The sequence below is a fragment of the Pimephales promelas genome, chromosome 5 (genome assembly GCF_988280905.1).
Source record: "Pimephales promelas chromosome 5, fPimPro1.hap1.1, whole genome shotgun sequence".
NCBI classification, from domain to species: domain Eukaryota; kingdom Metazoa; phylum Chordata; class Actinopteri; order Cypriniformes; family Leuciscidae; genus Pimephales; species Pimephales promelas.
In genome coordinates this window covers 9,532,576-9,548,165 of record NC_142773.1, presented here as the reverse complement: position 1 = coordinate 9,548,165, position 15,590 = coordinate 9,532,576, and the positions used below count along the sequence as shown (strand labels likewise).

General features: G+C 44.4%; 1 protein-coding gene and 1 pseudogene across 1 annotated transcript in view; both read left to right on the top strand.

The window, feature by feature from the left end:
• LOC120492842 (uncharacterized) overlaps positions 1–15,590 on the top strand; it is a 349,229-nt gene that overhangs the window by 86,606 nt on the left and 247,033 nt on the right. The gene's annotated exons all lie outside the window — the stretch shown is intronic.
• Positions 117–13,846, top strand: LOC148981367 (uncharacterized; annotated as a pseudogene).

Here is a 15,590-nt window from a genome sequence, read left to right as displayed (position 1 = left end):
CGAGGAGAAGTGTGCAGAAGAGTCCACAGCATTCACATGAGCTCTGTGATGAACAACGAGGCAGGAATTCAATCAGATTCCTCCACTACACATCAACACATTAGAAACCCTTGGAGATGAAGATGAGGAAGACACAGGTGAGTGAATGATGAAGGTGATGAACTTGGACAAACAGATGAAGATCAAACGTCTCGGTTACGTATGTAACCCTCGTTCCCTGAGTAGGGAACGGAGACGTTACGTCAGAAGTGACGGAGATTGGGGGTTTCGCATAGAAAGCCAATCCTCTTCGAGTATTTAAAAACGAGCCAATGGCATGCAATGCCTTGGGGATGCGGAAATTTGCATAGCGTACTCCGCCCTACTCCGTGAGTATAAAAGGAGGAAGTGAACGCAACCGCAGTATGTCTTCGCTGAGGAGCCAAGAATGAACTCGGCGTCTACCCAGCGATACAGCAGAAGTGGCAGGGAGACGTAACGTCTCCGTTCCAGGGAACGAGGGTTACATACGTAACCGAGACGTTCCCTTTCGTAGTCACTTCGAGTTACGTCAGAAGTGACGGAGATTGGGGGTCTGTGCCATCACGCCATCTTCAAGCTGTCTTCCAGTGCCCTGCGAAAGTCTGGACCCCTCCTCTCTTTTTTTTTTTTTTTTTTTTTTTTAGGGATCCTACTTTGACACAGGATTACCAAGGTACACTGGGAAACATATCCCGGGAGGGACATGCTACCAGATGCCTACCGAAGGGAGGACTTAAGAATACTCATATGGCCACATAGGAACGCATATGGAGACACTGGAGCACCAAACGCAGGTGGCTGCTAAAATTTCAACTCCAGGGGTGGCAGATGGCTTGCCAAGGGAAGACACATGCTCAGAGAGGCTTACATTGGACAATACACATGAGACGGTTACCATGGGGAACCGTACGCATGGAGGCACCTAGCCAGCATCCAGAGCAACAGCAGTGGTGCCCGCATCGTCGGTGCTGGAGGACTCAAGACTTCAATGGAAGAACTGAGGAAATATCGCACCTATCCAGTCCGGGGAGTGGAGTGGCGAGCAAGCGAAGACACCTGAGCGGGTCCAGAACTGGCCGAAACGAGTACGTGAGAGGACACTGGCTCAATTCGCAGATTATAGAATCTGGCGAAGGTGTTGGGTGTCGCCCAGCCTGCAGCTCTGCAGATGTCTGTTAGCGAGGCGCCGTGCGCTAGAGCCCAAGAGGAGGCCACACTCCGAGTGGAATGGGCCGTCACACCAAGGGGGCACGGACGGCCTTGCTGCTGGTAAGACAAAGCAATGGCGTCCACTAACCAGTGAGACAGCCGTTGCTTTCAGAGAGCCCTTCCCTTCTGGCTCCCCCCATGACAGACAAAGAGCTGGTCTGAGGTCCTGAAACAGTTCTATCGACATAGGTGCGGAGAGCACGTACCGGACAGAGCAGTGCCAAGGCTGGGTCTGCCTCCTCCAGGGGCAGCGCTTGCAGGTTCACCACCTGGTCCCGGAAGGGAGTGGTGGGAACCTTGGGCACATATCCAGGCCGGGGTCTCAGGATTACGTGAGAGTAAGCCGGCCCGAACTCCAGGCACGCTTCGTCAACGGAGAATGCGTGCAGGTCCCCCACCCTCTTGATGGAGGCCAATGCAACCAGGAGTGCTGTCTTCATGGACAGAAACTTTAACTCTACCGATTGCAAAGGCTCAAAGGGATGCCTCTGCAGAGCACTTAAAACTACTGAGAGGTCCCAAGAGGGTACGAGGGGAGGACGAGGCGGATGCAGCCTCTTTGCTCCCCTCAGGAACCTGATGACCAGGTCGTGCTTCCCTAAGGACTTACCTTCCACTGCTTCATGAGAAGCGTGTAAGACTAGAAAACTGGAACTGGTTGATATATAATAAGTGACCAGTGTCTTCTGGAGACAAGAGGACCTTGCTTGAACAACACACACACACACACACTCTTGCAGAGGAAGCTCACACAAGAATATGTGTTTTTAATGTGAATGTGATAATCTTAAAGGACTGTTTAGAATCATTTCAAAAGTCTCAGGGTGACTGGTAATAATGTCTCATTTCCAAAGAAGTTAAAGAAAAGGTAATAAGGTTTTTAAGAATATAGAAATATCTTGCACACAAAAGGGTGTGTCTTTGAGTTAATCACATTCTACCTTTTGCCTGAATGCAAACTCTCCTTCCCCCAGTAAACATGGTGGGGGTTTCAGTCCATTGTAGTTTGGTGATTGGATCAGGTAAATTTGGTGATTAGATCAGGTAAGGTTTGGCTCTATTTAAGGAAAATGCACAAGAGTTCATGGCTGCCTTTCTGTATTCAGATCAGCCCATGATGTTGTGTCTCTTCGAGGCTCAGCTCATGTCGCCTAATATGTTGGGTAAAGTTCTTTGTTCTAAAACATTTGATGGTTTGCTCTGATTATCTTGTGGAATTGTAATGATACATTTACCTGACATAATAAATTGTTATATTTGGCTATTCTAACAGACTTTTACTTTATTTTCATTAAGTTAAAAGTAATAGTCAAGCATTAACATATTTAATGATGCACAGATATCATTGATAAACCCTTTTCATTTTATGGAGTCAGATGAAACGAGTTAATACATAAGATTAAATGTGTTGCATTTAACTAAAATTCACTTTGCCATGGAAAAGACGGAACACGCTTGAAACCTTCACCACGAATCGAATTCCGCGATTTGGGTCGATTTCGTGGCCCTTTTTACAAGCGGCAATGGCCGCGACGTAAACCTTAAGGGTGGAGGGCGACAGCCTGCGCTCCAACCCTTCTTGCAGGAAGGAAAGCACGACCGCGATCGAACAACTCCGGGGGTCTTCTCCGCGAGAAGAACACCAATTGACGAAGAGGTTCCACTTCAGCGCATAAAGGTGTCTCGTGGACGACGCTCTTGCGGAAGTGATGGTTGCTGCCACCGCAGGTGGCGGCGAACTCAAACCTGCCTCGTCCCGTCCAGGAGCCACACGTGCAGCCTCCAAAGATCGGGACGAGGGTGCCACAGAGTGCCCCGTCTCTGAGAGAGTAGGTCCTGTCTCAGAGGAATAGGCCAAGGAGGTGCTGTCGCGAGGAGCATGAGTTCGGAGAACCACGTCTTGGTGGGCCAGTAGGGGGCTACCAGCAAGACCTGCTCCTCGTCCTCCTTGATCTTGCACAACACCCGTGCAAGGAGGCTCACTGGGGGAAACGCATACTTGCGTGGGCCCCGTGGCCAGCTGTGCGCCAGCGCATCTGAGCCGAGCGTACCCCGGTCAGGGAATAAAACTGGGCGCAGTGGGACGAGTCCCGAGAGGCGAACAGATCTATCTGTGCCTCCCCGAACTGGTCCCAAATCAGCTGGACCGACTGGGGATGGAGTCGCCATTCGCCGGAGATGGGACGGACCCGTGACAGCTCGTCGGCTGCCAGGTTCCGGTCTCCAGGAATGGTTTCAGTGGTTTCAGTCCACTGAAAATAGTTTCAGTGGAACCGCACTCTTGCCCTCGAATTGTCGAAGACAAGTCAGCAGTGAGTGTGCGCGCTCGTTCGTGAGCTGCGCGGACATGGCGACCGAGTCTATCTCCATGCCGAGAAAAGAGATCCTCTGCACGGGGCAAAGTTTGCTCTTTTCCCGGTTGACCCGAAGGCCCAGACGGGCTAGGTGCCGGAGCACCAGGTCTCTGTGTTCGCAAACCTGAGCTCGAGAGTGTGCTAGTATCAGCCAGTCGTCGAGATAGTTCAGGATGCGAACCCCGTGCTCGCGAAGGGGAACAAGGGCTGCCTCGACGATCTTCGTGAAGACGCGAGGGGACAGAGCTAACCCGAATGGGAGAACCGTGTACTGATATGCCTGGCCCTCGAAAGCAAACCGAAGAAACGGTCTGTGTCGAGGCAAAATGGAGACATGGAAGTACGCGTCCTTCAGGTCGATCGCTGCAAACCAATCCTGAAACCGAACACATTCGAGAATGCGTTTGGCTGTGAGCATTTTGAACGGTAGTCGATGGAGAGAACGGTTCAAAATGCGCAGGTCCAGGATCGGTCGTAACCCACCGGTCTTTTTGGGGACAATGAAGTAGGGGCTGTAAAACCCGGACCTCATCTCGGCTGGAGGGACCGTCTCGATTGCACCCTTCGCCAGCAGGGTCGCAATCTCCGCTCTCATGACCGGGGTATTGCCACCGACCATCGTGGAGCGAACTCCCCCGAAACGGGGAGGAGACCGTGCGAACTGAATCGCGTAGCCGAATCTGATTGTTCTGATGACCCAGCGGGACAGCCCAGGACCACAGACGTCCCCCCGGAGGGGCAGCGAGGCGGGTCGACCGGCATGCGCGCAGGAGTTACCCCGCCCGGATGCACCGTCGAAGCCCGCTCCCCGACAGAAGGGACCAGGGAAAGCAGAGCGTTCCACGGGGGTCTGTTCTGCCGGGGGTCTGGCGATAGAGGGGGAAGGGATTGGCGTAGCCCGGGGACGACACACGCACCCTTCCGCGCCCTCAGAGACAGAGAGGAGTGTGTGGGCTGACGCACTGGGACGTCGAGCGCACCCACTCCAGTCTGTGGGCTCAGTGATGATGTCAAGTCTTTCTTTAACCAACTCAGGGTGCTGCCCACCCGTGGGTGAGCAGCGGGGAGCTGAGAACAAAAGATTCTCCCCCGGCCCCCGGGGGAAGGAGGGGGCCTGCTACCGCCTCCTGGGAAAGACTCGACTTCGTCACTGAGCAGCCCGTGTCAGGATCGTCGCTTAGCCTGGCGTTTAGCGGGGCATGCGGCCTGAGGGGGCTGCGACGCCTGCCTGCGGCCTCCTCCACGCCGTGGCCCGGGTGAAGGCTGCTGCTGGGGCCGGGCGGGAGGGAGGGGAGCCGCAGGTGGGCGTCCTCGGCGGCTGGTCGCCGGGGCAGAATGTGTTTAATTGCCTCCGTCTGCTTCTGGGCAGTGGAGAACTGCTGGGCGAAGTCCTCGACTGCACCGCCGAAAAGGCCAACCTGGGAGAGTGGAGCGTCGAGCAGACGAGTCCGCTCAGCGCTCCGAACGTCTGCCAGGTTGAGCCAGAGATGGCGCTCCTGGACCACACTGGTGGCCATCACCTGACCAACGGCGCGAGCGGCCACTTTCGTCGCCCGGAGAGCAAGGTCAGTGGCGGACCGCAAATCTTTAAATGCCGTTGGATCAGTCCCGCCCTCGTGCATGTCTCTGAGCATCTTCGCTTGGAAGACCTGCAAAGTGCTCATCGCGTGCAAAGCGGAGGCCGCCTGTCCCGCCGCTGTATAGGAACGCGCCGCCATAGCAGACGAGAACCCACAGGCTTTGGATGGGTGCTTAGGAGGACCACGGGAGGAGGCGCTCTGTGGACACAGCTGCATCGCAACAGAGCGCTCCACCGGGGGCATCCCAGTGCACCCACGGGCGGCCCCACCATCGAGGGGGGGAAAGGCGGGGGAGAGATCGCGCTCTCGAGTGGACAGGGGAGCCCCCCAAGAGCGCGATAACTCCACATGCAGCTCGGGGAAGAAAGGTATTGGAGTTGGCCGTGGCCTTGCGGCGGCAGCTTTGTCCAAAAACCAATCATCCATCCGTGAGAGATCGGGGCAGGACGGAGGGTTCCATTCTAGCCCGATACTCCCAGCGGCTCGAGACAGCATGGCCGTCAGCTCGGGATCCGGCGCGGACAACGCTGTTACTCCCGAAGGAGGCAACGCAGCGGCATCCTCATCTCCCGAGGACTCTAGCCCGCCTAGTGATGCTGTGATAGACATCGCATCATCATCTGGAGCGCTGCCCGAAGCAGCCGGCGCCGCCGAAGAAGCAGCCGACTGAATCGAGCTAACGCTCGCTGGCTCTCGCACTGAGGCGGGAGGTGTGGCCCGAGGAATCGTCGGGGCTTTATCCCACACCGTCACCGATAAACCGGATCCCCGGGTCGACGGGCCCCCTTCCGTGAAGGAAGCCGATCGAGTAGGGGGGACAGGGGCTCTCACTCTAGTGAGATCATTGAGCCTCGACCTCAGTGAAGAGATGGTCATGTTCCCACAGAAAGAACATGAGTCATCCACGAACGCTGCTGCTGCATGCTGAATGCCCAGGCATACAAAGCAGCGCTCGTGACCATCAGATGACGATAGAAATCTACCACACCCAGAAGAACACGGGCGAACCATCTTTAAAAAGACGTGCCACGTGCAGCTCTTTCAATGAGAGGAGGAAATTCACTCTTTCAGCGCTGAGGCTACCAGGGAGAAGTGCAAAGTCTGGCAGACCACTGCTCAGATCGCAGGCGATGCAGAATCTCGCTGGGTACCGCCGTCACACCAACACTGAAGAGGACGCTCGTCTCGAAGAGTCTTGAACAGTGAGAATATGGGATTAAAATCCTGCCATGATTCAAAACTGAAAATAAAGTTCTGAAAGGTTGAAAGTAAATGTTCAAAACTTCAAAATCTTACAAAAAAATGTTTTGCAAGATCGAAAAATAAGATTTGCAAGCTTGCAAAATATAAAAACATTAAAAAAAATATCTGCAAACATTATGTTGTTTTTGAGATTTCCTTCTTCAGAACTTCAACATTTTTTTACGATGTTGCGCAAACAAATTTTCAGAGTTTCAAATTTGTCAGTGTTCTCCCACTGTATTAGTTTGTTTTCCAGATTTAAAACCATGCAAATGGTGATCTGAAAACTGGTGTGCGAATGAGTGAAAAACAGGTTTGTAACTCTGAAAACATAGTTTTGCAGGCTTGAAAAGTGATTAAAAAAATAAAATCTCTGCAAACATAATTTTATTTTTGAGTTTTCCCTCTTCACAAGTGCAACACTCTTTTTTTACGGTGTTGCACATTAATTTTTTCAGAGTTTCAAATTTGTCAGCGTTCTCCCACTGTATTTACTTTGTTTTCCAGATTTGAAACCTTGTAAATGTTGATCTGAAAACTGGTGTGCGAATAGGTGAAAAAAGTTATGAAACTCTGAAAACTGAGGGTCGACAGGGCGAAACTTATTACTTTACATTACATTTGCAGCATATTTTTCAGAGCTGAGTTTACACAACACCCACTTCGCGGAGATACGCCCTCACAGTTGCGAGCTTGCGACTCGCGTGATTTGTGGCAGCGTTGTCACGCAGCTCTACTCCAAAACTCTGAAACTCAGACTGAGCGCAAATGAAGCATCGCAACCTCGAAACTTAAAAAAAGCCTGGTGGGCGGGCCTTCTGCTCTTGCCCAATGCTTCGCTGTCTGCTGACGTACAGTCCAATCACAATTCGTAATTTACTGGAAACATCAGACATGGGATTGACCGACTGCTCCGCCAATGACGAAAGCGCACAGGATACGCAATAAGGATGCACGGCTCTCTGGTCAGAAGCCCAAACAAACCAAAGGTGCGACGAGACAGCGGGGTTTACCACAGAGCTCGCGCCGCGCTGACATGTCATCTGCGCGGTTCAATGGTCCGAGCCGCGCGGCCGATTCGTCAACGCATCAGACGTGTTTCCTAGCAACACTCAATGGTCAGCGCGGCGCGAACAATCCTCACCAGCGCTGCGCTGACCGATTTAAACAGCAGTGCAAACCATACATAGCCTAGGGCCTACATGCAAATAAATGTACAATAAAGAAACCCCTCCTTCCTTACAAAAAATTGGTTCTCTGCTGAAGTTTAGAAGTTTTTCCTACAGAAGACAAAGAATAAGAAAGACAAGATGAAATGCATATTTCTTATATTTATTATCTTTAATAGTGTTAGTAAAGAGTAGTGCTGTGCGTCGATATTTTGAAGACCTGCTACAAGAGCTGCACAAAGCAGAAACTTCTTTCAATATCGTAGTCGTCTTGAGGAGCACGCTAACCTTCTGGTAATTATATCAGACAGTTTATGTTCAGGTAATGTATTTTATTATTATTGTAGTAAGTTTTTGCATTCAGCCATCATTTGTAGTATCACTTTAAGCTTTTTATGCTTATATATATATATATATATATATATATATATATATATATATATATATATATATATATATATATATATATATATATATGTATGTATGTATGTATGTATGTATGTACAGACAGACAGACAGACAGACAGACAGACAGACAGACAGATAGATAGATAGATAGATAGATAGATAGATAGATAGATAGATAGATAGATAGATAGATAGATAGATAGATAGATAGTGTGTGTGTGTGTGTGCATCCAAGTTCACACATAGCCTACTGTGTATTCAATTTGGGAGGGACACTTTTTCCGCAGCACTACTCTTTACTAACACTATTAAAGATAATAAATATAAGAAATATGCATTTCATCTTGTCTTTCTTATTCTTTGTCTTCTGTAGGAAAAACTTCTAAACTTCAGCAGAGAACCAATTTTTTGTAAGGAAGGAGGGGTTTCTTTATTGTACATTTATTTGCATGTAGGCCCTAGGCTATGTATGGTTTGCACTGCTGTTTAAATCGGTCAGCGCAGCGCTGGTGAGGATTGTTCGCGCCGCGCTGACCATTGAGTGTTGCTAGGAAACACGTCTGATGCGTTGACGAATCGGCCGCGCGGCTCGGACCATTGAACCGCGCAGATGACATGTCAGCGCGGCGCGAGCTCTGTGGTAAACCCCGCTGTCTCGTCGCACCTTTGGTTTGTTTGGGCTTCTGACCAGAGAGCCGTGCATCCTTATTGCGTATCCTGTGCGCTTTCGTCATTGGCGGAGCAGTCGGTCAATCCCATGTCTGATGTTTCCAGTAAATTACGAATTGTGATTGGACTGTACGTCAGCAGACAGCGAAGCATTGGGCAAGAGCAGAAGGCCCGCCCACCAGGCTTTTTTTAAGTTTCGAGGTTGCGATGCTTCATTTGCGCTCAGTCTGAGTTTCAGAGTTTTGGAGTAGAGCTGCGTGACAACGCTGCCACAAATCACGCGAGTCGCAAGCTCGCAACTGTGAGGGCGTATCTCCGCGAAGTGGGTGTTGTGTAAACTCAGCTCTGAAAAATATGCTGCAAATGTAATGTAAAGTAATAAGTTTCGCCCTGTCGACCCTCAGTTTTCAGAGTTTCATAACTTTTTTCACCTATTCGCACACCAGTTTTCAGATCAACATTTACAAGGTTTCAAATCTGGAAAACAAAGTAAATACAGTGGGAGAACGCTGACAAATTTGAAACTCTGAAAAAATTAATGTGCAACACCGTAAAAAAAGAGTGTTGCACTTGTGAAGAGGGAAAACTCAAAAATAAAATTATGTTTGCAGAGATTTTATTTTTTTAATCACTTTTCAAGCCTGCAAAACTATGTTTTCAGAGTTACAAACCTGTTTTTCACTCATTCGCACACCAGTTTTCAGATCACCATTTGCATGGTTTTAAATCTGGAAAACAAACTAATACAGTGGGAGAACACTGACAAATTTGAAACTCTGAAAATTTGTTTGCGCAACATCGTAAAAAAATGTTGAAGTTCTGAAGAAGGAAATCTCAAAAACAACATAATGTTTGCAGATATTTTTTTTAATGTTTTTATATTTTGCAAGCTTGCAAATCTTATTTTTCGATCTTGCAAAACATTTTTTTGTAAGATTTTGAAGTTTTGAACATTTAGTTTCAACCTTTCAGAACTTTATTTTCAGTTTTGAATCATGGCAGGATTTTAATCCCATATGAGAATGGCTTTCAGGAGTGAAGAGGTTCTCTTGGCTCCGAAGCGAAAACATACTGCGGTTGCGTTCACTTCCTCCTTTTATACTCACGGAGAAGGGCGGAGTACGCTATGCAAATTTCCGCAGCCCCAAGGCATTGCATGCCATTGGCTCGTTTTTAAATACTCGAAGAGGATTGGCTTTCTATGCGAAACCCCCAATCTCCGTCACTTCTGACGTAACTCGAAGTGACTACGAAAGGGAACAATCGTGATGACATCTGAACGAGAACATCACACTGGTAAATGTGCTCCTAATACACCAAATGTCGCAGTATAGATGTGGAAAAAGGAAATATTCTGACTAAAAGCATTAAACGGGAGTTATAAAATAACATTAAAACTATAATGTATATCCTCATTATAATAGAAAATAAAGTCTCAATACATACGATGTCCCGCTTTGTGCTTCTCACTCTTCACTAGATAACTGTTACATTATCTACAGTGACACTTTATGTGTTTGTAACAGTGTGTGTCACTTGTATGTTTTGCGCGTGTGTGTGTGTGTGTGTCCTCCAGAACGCAGAGCTGAATGAAGCTGAAACTGTGGCGTCGCCACTCTCCAGTAATCCTGCGCCGCTGGTAAGAGACTCAACATGTTCATGTCATGTGAAGCCCTTTACATAATAGATCATCAGTCCTCATATACCTGCACTGACACTGCAAAACACACACAACTGCAGATTTATATAAGATTTTACTTTTGTTTAGATTTATTGTGTGTATATTACACAATCATACAAATACTCTATAGATCATACACACAATATACAAGAACAAACGGTAACACTTTATAATAAAGTTCATTAGTTAACATTAGTTAGTTAACATTACCTAAGAATTAACAATATTAGCCAATATTCATTTCAAAATGTACTAATACACTATTAAACTTAAAGGTTGTATTAGTTAACATTAGTTAATGCACTGTGAAAAACATAAACAAACAACGAACAGCTGGATTTATATGAACTAACATTAACACAGATTCATAAATACTGTAAATGTATTGTTCATTGTTAGTTCATGTTAGTAAATACATTAACTAATGTTAACTAGTGAATCTTATTGTAAAGTATTACTGAATAAACCATATAGGCATGTTTTACTGGAACAGATTTAATGTAAATTCAATTTTTCATTCTGTGCAATTATGAAGAATGGAGACTGGACTGTGTCAGGGAAATATATCTTCAGTCATTACTCGATTATCAACTCCAGTGTCCCGTTGTTCACAGAAAGTACATGAGTATCTGTTATTATATACAGTATTGTAGAAGAAATCTCAGGCATGTTAGTATTTTCAGGAAACAATGGTTTTAAGCCAGTTATTTCCAGTTATTTCAGTTATATAGTAAAGGAAAACATTTGTTAAACTTGAAACCAAACTAAAATGCTCCAAAACGAACTAAAATAAATGATCAAAAGATTTAACAGTTTTTCTCAATCGTTTCGGCTCAAATGGGACTTTTTTCCTCACAACAAAAGGTTCATATTTTTAAACAATTAGTTTCATGTTCATATGAGATTTGAATTTTGTATTGATTTAATCAATCTGCGTGTGTTTTAGCATGTGTGTAAAAGAGATAATAAATAAATGCTCACGGCTTGTTGATCAAAACTGATGAGTTGATTCTCAATGAAACTGTCAAACTCTTCACAACTTCTGAACAATTTGATCTGAAAAATAAATGTTGCATCTTGATTTATTGTGAGTCATTATTGTATTAGATTATAGGAGGCTGGTGATCTACACAGATCTTAGTGAGGATCGGTCAACTAAAGGCGATGTATGAACGGCGCATGTATGGTTGGCACGTCTGAATCTGAAGAGCTTTTGATTTCTGTCACTGATTTAGCAAGTTGTACGGAAGTGTCTAAATGAAACACACTTTTCTGTACGAGTGAGCAGTCGGCGACCAACTCAAGAGGTGTTAGCCAACCCTGCTTCACACTGACTAAAGCCAGAACTGACAAGTGTGTGTCCATGAGATCCACAATCAGGCTGACGGGATCTCCATGTGGCATTGGGTCCAGAATCAATTAATAACTGAAAGTATTGGACACTCAGAATAATTAAAGATCTAAATTAAGTCATAATCAATATTTAGGATTATTTTCTAATAAGGAACACAATCTAAATTCAGTTTAAGCGTAGAGCTAAAGTTTTGAAACTAAATTCTAATAAATTGTAATAAATGAAGTGAACTTCACTGGAGTTGGAACCGTCGTGGCCTTTACAAAACTGACATGGCAATAACAAATAGATAGAAGTATATACTGTATATAATAAAATATTTATTTTCAGTTATTCATTTTTTATTACAAATAAAAAAACATCTGAACATTTTGACCAGTGTGGCTCACATAATGATAAAAACACTTTTTACATGTTTTAGTTTTTTAATGAATGTAAGGTTTATTCTAGAGACACCAGACACTGTTTTTATGCAAATGAGCGGCCGGTTTTCTGTTATAACGGTGTCGTGTTAGCGCCCCCTAAGTTAATAACTAATGATCAATCAATACTAACTTTAACTGGACAATAACTTTATTCTAGCGCTGCTGTAAATCCAACATAATCTGTGTTCCTGTAATCTGCTATTGTCTCTGTAAAGCTGAACTCAGGTGATGATGCACATCGGTGTGTTTGAGGTGATTCCCCTCTTCCATGTAGAGCGCTTTGAGCACACAGAAAATTACTCGATAAATGTGACCAATTATCACTTTTGATGAACAAGACAACTTATTGTTTTGAGGGGGAAAAAGTCTATTTTGAGAATTGAGCCAAAGCGATGTTTTGGGTGAGTAACAACATTTGCAGAGATGCAATAAACTGTAGAGATCTGACGGTCCAGCAAAACAGTTATGACAATTATAATTACAGTTTAGAGAGTGTTAAGTCTGTTTTGTGCCAAAGCCTTTGAGAACAAGCGTAATTATAATTTTGATACTGTTTACTTTAAAAGTTGATTACTTTGTATTTTTTGTAATTATATATAAATGTCTCACTTTACAGTGACACAAAATAAAATCTTGTTCAGATTAACTGAAATAATTGTTTGAAAATTTTACAATATAAATATTATAAATAATAATTGAATATTACAAATAATAGTTCTGAATGGTTTCCCCCTTTTTCTGGATGGGAAATCCCTTCAGCTCCAGAAGATTTGCGTCACATTCAAGAAACCATCTTTCTCCAACTATTTGATCTGGAAACTCAGCAGATTCACATCATGTGCTTTAATACACAGGATAAAGGTTGTGGAAGATCTTTTGGCTGTGTTATAATTCAATCTACTCTGAAGATGAAGTGTGTAAATGAGATGCTGTAGATGATGCTGGAGTGTCAGGAGAAGTTCACACTGCATTCTGGGATCAGTTCCTTGAACAGTGTGAAGGGGAAGATGAGTGTGTCCTAGATTGAGACCAGACTTCTCTGACGCTGAATGGGAGTCAGTTGAAGGATCTGGTGAAAGGATGACTTGACCTCGGTGTTCTGCCAGTGACGCTTTCCAGTGCTTTCATTTTAGCATTGACTCAGTCAGTGATGATGTCCTGATGTCATCTTTCCACAACTCCCTCTCTTCGACTGAACGATCTGCGGTTGCAAAGGCTGGTCAAGACACACTGGAGGAATGAAGTGATGAAGAGGATTTGCTCGACCTCTTCACAAGAATGGGCTCTCATTGCATCCCTCCAACAAACACCATGAAAGTTGCCACACAAACAATCAATTCTTCAAGAGCCCAAATATATAATAGATGCTTCTCCAAAACCATGCCATTTGCACTGCTGAATGTCCCAGACCAGGAAAGTCTCCTGTCTCTCTATGACACAAAGAAGCACAAAAGTGTCACAGCGACTTCAAACATCACAGGTAATTCTCTCTCAGATCTCAGGACAGATCGTATTCAATCATCTGCAACGTTATGTCAGAAATGCTGAGCAGTTTCTACACTTCTGTTCTGGTTCTTCTGTCATATGTGTTGATCTGATCAAGGTAATCTTCAATGCAGACTCTGGCCTCAGCAGAAGACCAGTTGCTCATCCTTGTAGAGCAGTAGTTTAAAATGTGATATTTTTAGGTCAAACCGTTCTTGTCTGTCAGCCATATAATGCCTAAAGTCTATGGTCACCACCTTAAAGAGCATGCACAGAGTCCAAATTAAACAACTGCAGAAACAAAGACACCTACTGTACATCTTGGATGCCCTTGAGGTAATCTAAAACATACCAACAATTAATTTCAAAGTGAACTATCCCTTTAACATTCAAAGTGTTATCACAATCAAGTAATCCTAAATACATTAAATGTTCAATCATGTTACAAAATGAGCATCTTTCTATTTATAAGTGCAAGTTAACGTTTGTGCACAAGCAGTGGCACAATGTTTATCACAGCCTCAAGTTCACAAATGCACCGTCACAGTAAAAACTTTCTAAGATTTTAGGGACTGTACCGTAGCAGAGCAATGAGCCGAACTCTCCATGAACACCTTCTCAAAGTGTCTTTCAGTTCTTTTGGGTATTCAAAGTCCAAGGCAAAAAGAAGACCCAACAGGTTTGCAAGTGCAGACTGCAAGTCTGGAGCATCTCTCAAAACAGTCACTTCCTCCAACACAACATCATCTTCAGATGACACAAGGATCCACGCCTTCTCTGGTCCTCTGGAGTCTTGTCCTAATAATAAAGAATAAATCAATATCACTTGAAAACAACAAAAAAATATACATTAGCAGCGTCACTGAACGCTGATCCACAACAGAACCGCAAGACAATACAATGCTCAATAAAGTCGTAATTTTTGTTATTTTTGGACCAAAATGTATTTTCGATGCTTCAACACATTGTAACTAACCCACTGATGTCACATGGACTACTTTGAAGATGTTTTATTTCCTTTCTGGACAAGGACAGTATACCGCGTACACACATTTTCAATAGAGGGACAGAAAGCTCTCAGACTAAATCGTAAATATCTTAAACTGTGTTCTGAGATGAACGGAGGTCTGACGGGCTTGGGCCAACATGAGGGAGAGTCATTAATGACACCATTTTCATTTTTGGGTGAACAAACCCTTTAAGGAACCATAAAGTACCGTAATCCTATACAATGTGCCCATAAGTTTGCATCCCACTTCCAGAAACTGCAAGATGTGTATAATTTTATATAGAAAATGTATTTTAATACACACAAATAACAATTGTTAGTTTTTCAATATAGTACTGCCCTCAATAAGCTATTTCACCTACAGTAAAAGTATAAAAACTAATCATAGACCCTAATCACGTTGAATCAAAAACCAATGAATCATTAAAACAATCTGTTAGCTGTTAACACAAAAAATCATGTGGCAATGGTAATGTGGCAATATGTTGTATATCTTTTTAAGTAATGAAACTCACCAGACTTGTTTTAAAAAGTGCTGAGAAATCTTCACAGAGAAACATGGGAGACCTTCCAGGACAATTTGCTTTCGTGAGTCACAATATTTGTGGTCTAACAAAAATGGGTACAAATCAACTTTTTATTTTTAAATGCACTGTTATTTTTTTTTTTTACTTTTTATGAGTTTGTATGTATGTTTGAAGTCAAAGAGCCTCTAATGAGCCACTGAATCAAATTCGATGGGTTAAATAGGAAATCAGTATTGTATGCAGTATAAGTTCAGGTCCAAAATCAGTCTAATCAGCCAGTGTATACTTGACATTCGTATTCCTTAAGAAATATCTTCAGTAAATGTTGTTTATATAAAAGCAAATGGCTAAATCTGTTAAATCAGTTTTTTAAACTATCTATCTATTGGTAACTTTGACACGTTAACAATTTACCTGGTGATCAATCTTGTTGGGGTGATCTTTCATTTCTGTTCCA